Raw genomic sequence first — 12,089 nt, 5'->3', positions numbered from 1 at the left:
ACTTCAGTAGGGGTGCCCCTGATTTTTTTTTCGTGGAGTGCCCAGAGCCGAAAAAGGTTGGGAAACACTGTAGTATAGGGATTACATGAAGAGGTTTGTTACAGTGTGTCACTCTAGTAGTAATGAGATTATATGAGGAGGAGGTTTGTTACAGTGTGTCACCCCAGAAGTAATGAGATTACATGAGGAGGAGGTTTGTTACAGTGTGTCACCCCAGTATTAAGCTGGAGCGTGTCAAAGGGCGGAGACAATGGGCCGGGTCAAGGGGCGGCAACATTTGCTTTCACTTAGGGTGTCTAAATGCTTGCATCAGCCCTGCCTTTAAGGGATTGTGGCAGAGTGATCAGGTGACCCTGACACCCCAATGGGGGACCCCCAAACCTTGCCCTTATGTAGTGCAGGGGAGGAGGAGAATTCAGTTGGAGTGTGAGTCCAGTCACAGTCAGAGTAAAGGAGAATGTGTTCCAGCTAGTAAGCTGAGGTACCGTGAGGAGAAGCCAAGGGAGAAGAAAACTACAAAATTCCACAGCCTCACCAATCTCAGGAAAAAAAAAATGTCAAACCTGGCGGTAAGCAAAGCTCTTGGGGAAGATCTCAGTCAGTCAAGTTAAGTCTTCCAAGTCAGCATGTGCTGCTAATAATCATAAAGCTATGTTCAACAGCAACTACAACTCCCAGCAAGGCGACAGGCTTCCCAGGTTCCACTCTGCTCATTCCTCTGCACAAAATTCTGTACTGTTTAAGATCTACTAACTTCAGAAACAGTAAAGATAGTTTTCTGTAACCTTGCATTGGTATGTTTTCTTTGCCCCGTGCCTGGCCCAAGAGAAGCTGTCTCAACCTCGGACCGTGGAGGTTAACTGTGCCCTGGCATCACAAATTGATCTATACAACCTGCGCACAGTCAGTAGTAGTAGTAGTCACAAAGAGATTGAGTACAGAACATGCCACATTGACGATGTCTTGACCAGCTGTGGCACCAAAAGCTCTGTCCCCAACATTGCGTTCACTTTGGGCTATGTACTACACATAGATATCATGTCACAGGAGTGCAACAGCCAGATTCTAGCTGCCACAGTGACCTCACCAAGTGAAAAAAAAAGGGTCAAAAGAAACAGTCAACAGGCAAAATTGATACCCCCCCCCCCCCTATGTCTTACTTCAGGTTTCCTTTCTATCTTCACTGCCGTGAATCAGTCCTATGTTTCCTATAAATCTCTTTCTCTTTCTTACCTTGGATATAGTGAGATGTGCAGAGTCGGCTCCAGAGATTAGTCGCTGACCGATTCCTCTGTGTTCTGAGTGATTGTGAAGATGAGATCTGGGCAGGAGGAGGCTTTTATATGGAGCTGTCATGTGGTCCGAGAGGTTAACAAATAAGATGCTGGTGTGAGAGGAATGGACCAAATCTTAATGGATTTTCATTTCATTTTTGAAAATCACTAAAGAAAAAACATCAATTCTAATCTCCATCAGTTTTTAGTCTGTTAGTTTTTTTTAGTCATTCACTACGCAAGATAATATTATATTATTATATTTTATTACAACATATTATGTTAATTCATTTTATATTACTTGCACTTATGTTACTATACACTCTAACTTGTCACTTTTTCAATTTCATAAAATTGTATTATATCTATGTATATTTATCATGCACTTGGAGGGGCAAGCTGTGCCTAATGATTGCCCCCCTGACTGGTGAGCATGTTAAAGGGGTACTCCGGTTGAAAACTTTTTTTCTTTTTAATCAACTGGTGCCAGAAAGTTAAACAGATTTGTAAATTACTTCTATTAAAAAATCTTAATCCGTCCAGTACTTATTAGCTGCTGAATACTACAGAGGAAATTATTTTCTTTTTGGAACACAGAGCTCTCTGCTGACATCACGAGCACTGTGCTCTCTGCTGACATCACTGTCCATTTTAGGAACGGTCCAGAGCAGCATATGCTTACTACGGGGATTTTCTCCTACTCTGGACAGTTCTTAAAATGGACAGAGGTGTCAGCAGAGAGCACTGTGTTCATGATGTCAGCAGAGAGCACTGTGCTCGTGATTCAGCAGAAAGCTCTGTGTTCCAAAAAGAAAAGTATTTCCTCTGTAGTATTCAGCAGCTAATAAGTACTGTAAGGATTAAAAAATTTTAAAAGAAGTAATTTACAAATTTGTTTAACTTTCTGGCACCAGTTGATTAAAAAAAAAAAAAGTTTTCCACCGGAGTACCCCTTTAAAGGGGTACTCCACTGCCTCAGCACTGCCTCCACTGCTGAGTGCAGGAACCAGGGCTCGTGATGTCATGGCCACACCCCCTCAATGCAAATCTATGGGAGGGGACGTGGCAGCTGCCACGCCCCCTCCCATAGATTTGCATTGAGGGGTGTGGTGTGATGTCACAAGCCCCGGCATTGTCCACGCTAGGCGTTCGGAACAAAATGTTCCAAACGCTGAGGCAGGGGAGTACTCCTTTAAAGTTTTGCCTCTCGTTTTGATTTACCCCCTTCTGTTAACCCCCCTTTCCTCCCCCCCTTTGCGTTCCGGCTAGTGTGCTGCTCCTGGGAGGGGGTGGCCCCCCCCAATGTCAAGGCCAACCATCATGGGTGCACGTATTTCCAACTCCTCATGTTCCCTGCCTTGTATCTTACAACGTGTCTTTGGAGCGTTTCTGTCGCTCCCCCCCCCCCCCCTCGTTGGTCCCGGAGGTTGTCCCGCTCACCTTCTCTGTTATGTTTTGCACTGTTTTCTTGTTTCTTTTGACAGTTCTGGTCTTCTTTCATGAAGTCACAGCGGGCGGTCAGAGAAGGCAAAAGTTGGTCAATTGGGTGGCGTAGCTGCACACCGGAGGCGGTGGGACTGGACCTCACGAACTCGGCTTAGAATCAGCGAGCCTTATTGCTGTCATATGTTAATTTAAAATAAAAAGCTGTGGCCGACCCTCACCCACTTAAGTTAAAACTAGAGTCCTGCCTCTATATTTTGGGGGAGGGAAGGTACTGGTGGGGTAGTTAGGAGCTTCTAGGTCTCAGCTAGAGATGAGCGAACTTACAGTAAATTCAATTCGTCACGAACTTCTCGGCTCGGCAGTTGATGACTTATCCTGCATAAATTAGTTCAGCTTTCAGGTGCTCCAGTGGGCTGGAAAAGGTGGATACAGTCCTAGGAGACTCTTTCCTAGGACTGTATCCACCTTTTCCAGCCCACCGGAGCACCTGAAAGCTGAACTAATATATGCAGGATAAGTCATCAACTGCCGAGCCGAGAAGTTCGTGACGAATCAAATTTACTGTAAGTTCGCTCATCTCTAGTCTCAGCAGTTTTGATTTTATCTTGGTCACTAATGAATTTTGTAGTGTTTTGTATATTTTTTCACCAATGAAATCATGATATAATAATAAGTAATATTTATAATGCAATATGTGTGCACTTTAATACACTATGATTTTATAGTATTAAAGGGGTTGTCCAGGAAAATACTTTTTTTTATATATCAACTGGCTCCAGAAAGTTAAACAGATTTGTAAATTACTTCTATAAAAAAAAATCTTAATCCTTTCAGTACTTATGAGCTGATGAAGTTGAGTTGTTCTTTTATGTCTAAGTGCTCTCTGATGACACGTGTCTCGGGAACTGCCCAGTTTAGAAGCAGAAATGTTTTCTATCTGAATGGACTTTGATCAGGTTTGGATGCTGGCACCACAATTGCACTATACTTAGGAGTGCTGCAACGATTTTTTTCTATTCTATATATTTATATATATAATCCCAGGAGAGCAGCACAACCAAAGAAGTAAGAATAAAGACAAGTGCACGCAGGAGCCTTGGTAAGTGGTTCTCAGCTTCAGATAAATACCAGATATCAGCAGCACACGAAATATGTGCAAAAAAGTGAAAGTTTATTGCATCATTCCAGTGTAGTATAGAGCGACGTTTCTGCGACCTCTCGTCGCCATTTTTTTTTGTGTGCTGCTGATATCTGGTGTATATATATATATATATATATATATATATATATATATATATATATAAATATATATTCACTAATCACCATTATTCCCTTTTGTGTGTCCATTATCTTCTTTTTGTGTTTGCCTCCTCAAGTTCTAATTGACACCCTGAAGAGATGCCCTTAGGATACAGTCATGGCCGTAAATGTTGGCACCCCTGAAATTTTTCTAGAAAATGAAGTACTTCTCACAGGAAAGGATTTCAGTAACACATGTTTTGCTATACACATGTTTATTCCCTTTGTGTGTATTGGAACTAAACCAAAAAGGGAGGAAAAAAAAAGCAAATTGGACATAATGTCACCAAACTCCAAAAATGGTCTGGACAAAATTATTGGCACCCTTTCAAAATTGTGGATAAATAAGATTGTTTCAAGCATGTGATGCTCCTTTATACTCACCTGGGGCAAGTAAGAGGTGTGGGCAATATAAAAATCAAACCTGAAAGCAGATAAAAAGGAGAGAAGTTCACTTAGTCTTTGCATTGTGTGTCTGTGTGCCACACTAAGCATGGACAACAGAAAGAGGAGAAGAGATCTGTCTGAGGACTTGAGAATTAAAATTGTGGAAAAATATCAACAATTTCAAGGTTACAAGTCCATCTCCAGAGATCTAGATTTGCCTTTGTCCACAGTGCCCAACATTATCAAGACATTTGCAACCCATGGCACTGTAGTTAATCTCCCTGAGCGATAACGGAAGAGAAAAATTGATGAAAGGTGTAAACGCAGGATAATCCAGATGGTGGATAAGCAGCCCCAAACAAGTTCCAAAGATATTCAAGCTGTCCTGCAGGCTCAGGGAGCATCAGTTTCAGCGCGAACTATCCATAGACATTTAAATAAAATGAAACGCTATGGCAGGAGACCCAGGAGGACCCCACTATGGAGGAGACCCAGGAGGACCCCACTGCTGACACAGAGACATAAAAAAGAAAGACTACATTTTGCCAAAATGAACTTGAGTAAGCCAAAATCCTTCTGGGAAAACGTCTTGTGGACAGATGAGACCAAGATAGAGCTTTTTGGTAAAGCACATCATTCTACTGTTTACCGAAAACGGAATGAGGACTACAAAGAAAAGAAGACAGTACCTACAGTGACATATGGTGGAGGTTCAATTATGTTTTGGGTTGTTTTGCTGCCTCTTGCACTGGGGGCCTTGAATGTGTACAAGGCATTATGAAATCTGAGGATTACCAACGGATTTTGGGTCGCACTGTACAGCCCAGTGTCAGAAAGCTGGGTTTGCGTCCGAGATCTTGGGTCTTCCAGCAGGAAAATGACCCCAAACATATACGTCAAAAAGACCCATAAATGGATGACAACAAAGCGCTGGAGAGTTCTGAAGTTGCAGTAATGAGTCCAGATCCAAATCCCATTGATCACCTGTGGAGAGATCTTAGAATTGCTGTTGGGAAAAGGCGCCTTCCAATAAGAGGGACCTGGAGCAGTTTACAAAGGAAGAGTGGTCCAACATTCCGGCTGAGAGGTGTAAGAAGCTTATTGATGGTTATAGGAAGCCACTGATTTCAGTTATTTTTTCCAAAGGGTGTGCAACCAAATATTAAGTTAAGGGTGCCAATAATTTCGTCCAGCCCATTTTTGGAGTTTGGTGACATTATGTCCAATTTGCTTTTTTTTCCTCCCTTTTTTGGTTTAGTTCCAATACACACAAAGGGAATAAACATGTGTATAGCAAAACGTGTTACTGCAATCCTTTTCTGCGAGAAATACTTCATTTTCTAGAAATATTTCAGGGGTGCCAACATTTACAGCCATGACTGTTTCTTTCCCTTGGGTGAAAGAATGTATGGAAATGTCCTAGTGTGTTTCTACATGGGGAGAAGCCAAAAGGAGTGTCCATAGATGAGAAACGGACTGTGGCCTTCTTTACGCCCCTGCACATACACCTGTCTGTTCTCTTCCTGCTGATGGTGGTTACTATGTATCTGCTAAGCAAAAAAGTTGAAAACTGACACCAGCATTAGTTACCTCTGGAACACTACCAAATTGTTGTCCCTTTAGGTGTTTTTGAGATTGGGAAATTGGGGAACAGGTTACAGTCAGAAGGAGCCAGGTCAGATGAGTTGGCTGGATGAGGCATCATTTGAAAGCCTAAGGAGATCCATTTTACCATTCTTTCACCTGGCGTATGTGAAGAAGCATTGTCCTCTTTTGCTCACTTGTCAAAAATTTTGGGATCCACTTAGCTGCATGTTTTCAAATTTCCAAGTCGTTGTGGATAATGGCACCAACTCATATGTAGCAATACTTTTGGCTGATATTTGGCGGTCATCCATGATCATGTAATGGATGGCTTTCACAGTGCAGACAGAGACAAGCCTTCCACTGGGATTCTCACGCTGAACACTGTAAAAAATTGGTCTGCATGTCTGTCGTCCTAGAATAAAAAATAGAGCAGGAAGTGCTCCCTAGTGTGATACCGTAAGGTGTACAGGTAACACAGATTGTGAATGTGCGCTTACCAAGTCGGGTTGTATTACGTTCAAGTACAACCATGGATAAGAGTGCATTGAGTGTGAAGTTCCAGCAGCCGCTCCACCTTTCACAGACGACAGATCCAGACTAATTTCCTCCAAAATGGGCAGAGTCAAGAAGGCGCTTGAAACTGAGGTGAGGGTAAAACTTCTACTTTATTCCCATAATGCAACGCGTTTCGCGGAGGTTCCGCTTCATCAGGCGAAACGCGTTGAATTATGGGAATAAAGTAGAAGTTTTACCCTCACCTCGGTTTCAAGCGCCTTCCTGACTCTGCCCATTTTGGAGGAAATTAGTCTGGATCTGTCGTCCTAGAAGGAAGACATGGATTACTGGAATCATGTCCTGTGGGCCAATGAGAGCAAGATAAACTTATGTGGTTCAAATGGTATCATGAGTGTGTGACGGAAAACAAGTGTGTCTTGTCCAGAGTAAAGGCTTCAGGCAGGGTTGCCACCTTTCATGCAAAAAAATACCGGCCGTGCTAATTTGCATAATTAATTATATATGCGGAACATCACAGGATACATATGCGGGGGGAATTTTGTCCCATTCTTAACCCTATAACTTTTTTATTTCTCCTTATACGAGGATGTATGAGGCTAATTTTTTGCGCCCCGATCTGTAGTTTTTAACAGGACCATTTTTGTTTTGATGTAACCTTTTGATCGGGATTAAGTTTGGGAGTTGCAGTTAGTTACTAACTACAACTCCCAGCATGCCCTGATACAGCCTGTGGCTCAGCAACTGCCCCAAACGAAAACTACAACTCCCAGCATGTTGGACTATATAGTAGTATATAGTATACTTCAGTGTTTCCCAACCAGGGGTGCCTACAGCTGTTGCAAAACTACCAGTCCCAGCATGCCCGGACAGCCAACGGCTGTCGGGGGGACAGAGGGGTCTGGAGGAGGACAGTACAGGGGTGGCAGTATTATTTTTACTGGCACATTGTGTAGCAGGGTTATAATGATTGTTGTCTTCATTTAGAGAATGAGCAGCCAAAGTGATGAGCCAGTGATGTCTGGGCATTAAAGGGGTACTCCACTGGAAAACATATTTTTTTAAATCAACTGGTGCCAGAAAGTTAAACAGATTTGTAAATTACTTCTATTAAAAAAATCTTATTCCTTCCAGTACTTATCAGCTGCTGTTATGATCAACAGGAAGTTATTTTCTTTTTGAATTTCCTTTCTGCCTGACCACAGTGCTCTCTGCCGACACCTCTGTCCATTTTAGGAACTGTTCCTGGGTGCAGTAAAGTTTGGAGGCAGTCCCTCGGGATGATGCCCAAGTGCTGTACTCTGGTCTTATCGGCGTTCCCATAGAAATGAATGGAGCATGTGCCAGCTGCAGCACGCGCTCCTCACTGTGCGCCAGGTCCCATCCTGGTGATCATGAGGGGTCCCAGTGGTTGGACCCTCCTGCAATCAGCTTCTTTTCCCCTATCCTGTGAATAGGGGATAAGTTAATTTTCACCGGGGATAAGTTAATATTTCCTTATTTATTTATTATTATGAGCGTTTGTGTGTTTTTTTTTTTTTCGGGAACATTGGATTTTGTGACGCATGTGGGAAAAATGAAAAATGAAAAATTACACTACAAATGAATGATTTTACAGGCATAACTAGTTATTGTTATAATTAGAGATGAGCGAACTTAGAGTAAATTCGATTCGTCACAAACTTCTTGGCTCGGCAGTTGATGACTTATCCTGCATAAATTAGTTCAGCTTTCAGGTGCTCCGATGGGCTGGAAAAAGTGGATACAGTCCTAGGAAAGAGTCTCCTAGGACTGTATCCACCTTTTCCAGCCCACGGGAGCACCTGAAAGCTGAACTAATTTATGCAGGATAAGTCATCAACTGACGAGCCGAGAAATTCGTGACGAATTGAATTTACTGTAAGTTCGCTCATCTCTAGTTATAATACCTATCCTATTCTTATTGTTTTACCATTTGTTATGTCATATTAAAACATACACAGGTGAGACCTCCCCAATGTTTTGCTGAATAAACCGGCTTTGTCAAGGGCAGAGTTACTATCTACCATTAGAACGTCTGCCCAGCGAAAAACATAACAAATGGGAAACAATAATTGAGTCTAGGGGTGTTTCAAGAGGGGGGCTAACGGGGCTGTAGCCCCGGGTCTCAGGCCAATAGCCCCGGTTCTCTGGCTACCGCTGTTTTCTTTTATTGCTACCACTGCTTTAAGACAGCGGTGGCTTTTGGGAAGTGACATGAGGCTCCTGGCACCTGTCTGCACCGCTGTTATCCCACCCCCTCCGCACATAGCCATGATATCAGATTTCAGCCTTTGAGGCTCGGGTAGGTGCAGAGAGAGGGAGAACAGCATCTCCTTGTGACAGACTTTACCCACTGCAGTGTTCATTTACAGCACATGTCCCTAAGGGGTTAAAAAAATGCATGATGCTCCCACTTTGTTAGCTAACCAGCCAGGTAGAATAAAAAAATAAAGATTTTAAAAATATATACCCCCCCCCCCCCCCGAATAAAAATTAAAATCGTCACATTTTCCCATTAAAAAAATTAAAAATATAAAAAAGAAAAAAAACAAAACACTATATATCTGGTATTGTCGTATGCGTCCGAGGTTTGAAAATATGAGGTTTATTATCCCACGCGGTGAACGGATTAAACCTAAAAGAATTCCAAATGCCAAAATTGATGATTTATAATCACATCACATCAACCATTGCTCTTAGAGGTATTCCTAAAGTTTAAAATTACCCCCTACCACATGATAGGGGATAGCTGCTGGGACACCCACCAATCACCAGACTGAAGGAGTAATATGCTTCATGCATTCTCTTAGGGGTGTGTCTGAGGGCGTGGTTAGGGTGTGTCTGCGAGTGTGGTTATGGGGCGTGGCTAGGCTATGGGCTCTAACCCTGGGTCTTTTGTAAACCTAGAAACACCCCTGAATGAGTCTAAGGATAGGATAGTATAATAACCACAGTCTGACCACAGTGCTCTCTGCTGACTCCTCTGTCCATTTTAGGAACTGTCCAGAGCAGGAGAGGATTGTTATGGGGATTTGCTCCTACTCTGGACAGTTCCTAAAATGGACAGAGGTGTCAGCAGAGAGCAATGTGGTCAGACAGAAAGGAAATTCAAAAAGGAAAGAACTTCTCTGGAGCATACAGCAGCTGATAAGTACTGGAAGGATTAAGATTTTTAAATATGTCTAACTTTCTGGCACCAGTTGATAAAAAAATTCCAGCAGAGTACCCCTTTAAGGTGCTTTTTAATAAACGTTTGTACCCAGCACACAAAAAAAATTAAATATATATATATATATATATATATATTTAGCAAAGCTATGTTATCCATTTGGCACAGTGCATAATAATAATAATAACAAGATGCAGTGTTACTACATATAAACCTTCGGCCTCATCCTGATAATCCTAGCAACAATGTAGCCAGGGCTGGTTTTAGGCTTAGCGTGGCCCTAGGCAAAATCAAAAGAGGGGCCCGAAAAGTCGTAGTAGTGCACTAACCAGATTTGCACATTTTTGGTCACTTCAAATACCATAAAAAATATATAAAAAAACCAATTGAAAAGTCCCATCAAAACAAAAATGGTACCGATAAAAACTACAAATCACAGGGCAAAAAATGACCTCATACATCCCCATATACAGAAAATTAAAAGAGTTATAGGGATCAGAATAGTACAATTTTATAATTCTGTATAGTTCCCCCACATTAGGTTGGCAATATAGTTCCCCCCACATTAGGTAGGCAGTATAGTTCCCACACATTAGGTTGTCAGTATAGTTCCCCCACATTAGGTTGGCAGTATAGTTCCCCCCACATTAGGTTGGCAGTATAGTTCCCCCACATTAGGTTGGCAGTATAATTCCCCCACATTAGGTTGGCAGCATAGTTTCTCCACATTAGGTTGGCAGTATAGTTCCCCCACATTAGGTAGGCAGTATTGTTCCCCCACATTAGGTTGGCAGCATAGTTTCCCCACATTAGGTAGGCAGTATAGTTCCCCCCACATTAGGTTGGCAGTATAGTTCCCCCCACATTAGGTTGGCAGTATAGTTTCCCCCACATTAGGTTGGCAGTATAGCCCCCCCCCCACATTAGGTTGTAGTTCCCCCCACATTAGGTTGGCAGTATAGTTCCCCACATTAGGTTGTAGTTCCCCCACATTAGGTAGACAGTATAGTTCCCCCACATTAGGTTGGCAGTATATTTCCCCACATTAGGCTGTAGTTCCCCCACATTAGGTTGGCAGTATAGTTCCCCCACATTAAGTTGGCAGTATGTTCCCCCACATTAGGTAGACAGTATAGTTCCCCCACATTAGGTAGACAGTATAGTTCCCCAACATTAGGTTGGCAGTATAGATCCCCCACATTAGGTTGGCAGTATAGTTCCCCCACATTAGGTTGCAGTTCCCCCAAATTAGGTTGGGAGTATGTTCCCCCATATTAGGTTTGCAGTATAGTTCCCCCCACATTAGGTTGGCAGTATAGTTCCCCCCACATTAGGTTGGCAGTATAGTTCCCCCACATTAGGTTGGCAGTATAGTTCCCCCACATTAAGTTGGCAGTATGTTCCCCTACATTAGGTAGACAGTATAGCTTCCCCACATTAGGTTGGCAGTATAGTTCCCCCACATTAGGTAGGCAGTATAGTTTCCCCACATTAGGTGCAGTATGTATCCCCATATTAGGTAGGCAGTATGTTCCCCCACATTAGGTTGAAGTTCCCCCCATTAGGTTGGCAGTATGTTCCCGCACATTAGGTTGCAGCCCCCCCCATTTGGTTGGCAGTATGTTCCCCCACATTAGGTAGGCAGTATAGTTTCCCCACATTAGGTGCAGTATGTTCCCCCACATTAGGCTGGCAGTATAGTTCCCTCACATTAGGTTGGCAGTATGTTCCCCCACTTTAAGTTGACAGTATAGTTCCCCAACATTAGGTTGGCAGTATGTTCTCCCACATTAGGTTGGCAGTATGTTCCCCCACATTAGGTTGGCAGCATGTTCCCCCACATTAGGTTGGCAGCATGTTCCCCCCATTAGGTTGGCAGTATGTTCCCTCACATTAGGTTGCAGCCCCCCCATTAGGTTGGCAGTATAGTACCCCCACATTAGGTTGGCAGTATGTTCCCCCACATTAGGTTGCAGTTTCCCCACATTAGGTTGGCAGTATAGTTCCCCCACATTAAGTTGGCAGTATGTTCCCCCTCATTAGGTTGGCAGTATGTTCCCCACATTAGGTTGGCAGTATGTTCCCCCACATTAGGTTGGCAGTATGTTCCCCCACATTAGGTTGGCAGTATGTTCCCCCACATTAGGTTGGCAGTATGTTCCCCCACATTAGGTTGGCAGTATGTTCCCCCACATTAGGTTGCAGCCCCCCCCATTAGGTTGGCAGTATGTTCCCCCAATGCAGTCCCCCCCCATTAGGTTGGCAGTATGTTCCCCCACATTGGGTTGGCAGTATGTTCCCCCACATTAGGTTGCAGTTCCCCCACATTAGGTTGGCAGTATGTTCCCCCACATTAGGTTGGCAGTATAGTTCCCCCACATTAGGTAGCAGCC

This window comes from Hyla sarda, chromosome 11, assembly GCF_029499605.1.
Source record: "Hyla sarda isolate aHylSar1 chromosome 11, aHylSar1.hap1, whole genome shotgun sequence".
NCBI lineage: Eukaryota > Metazoa > Chordata > Amphibia > Anura > Hylidae > Hyla > Hyla sarda.
The sequence above is the reverse complement of the archived record's forward strand: the minus strand, read 5'-3'. Positions refer to the sequence as shown.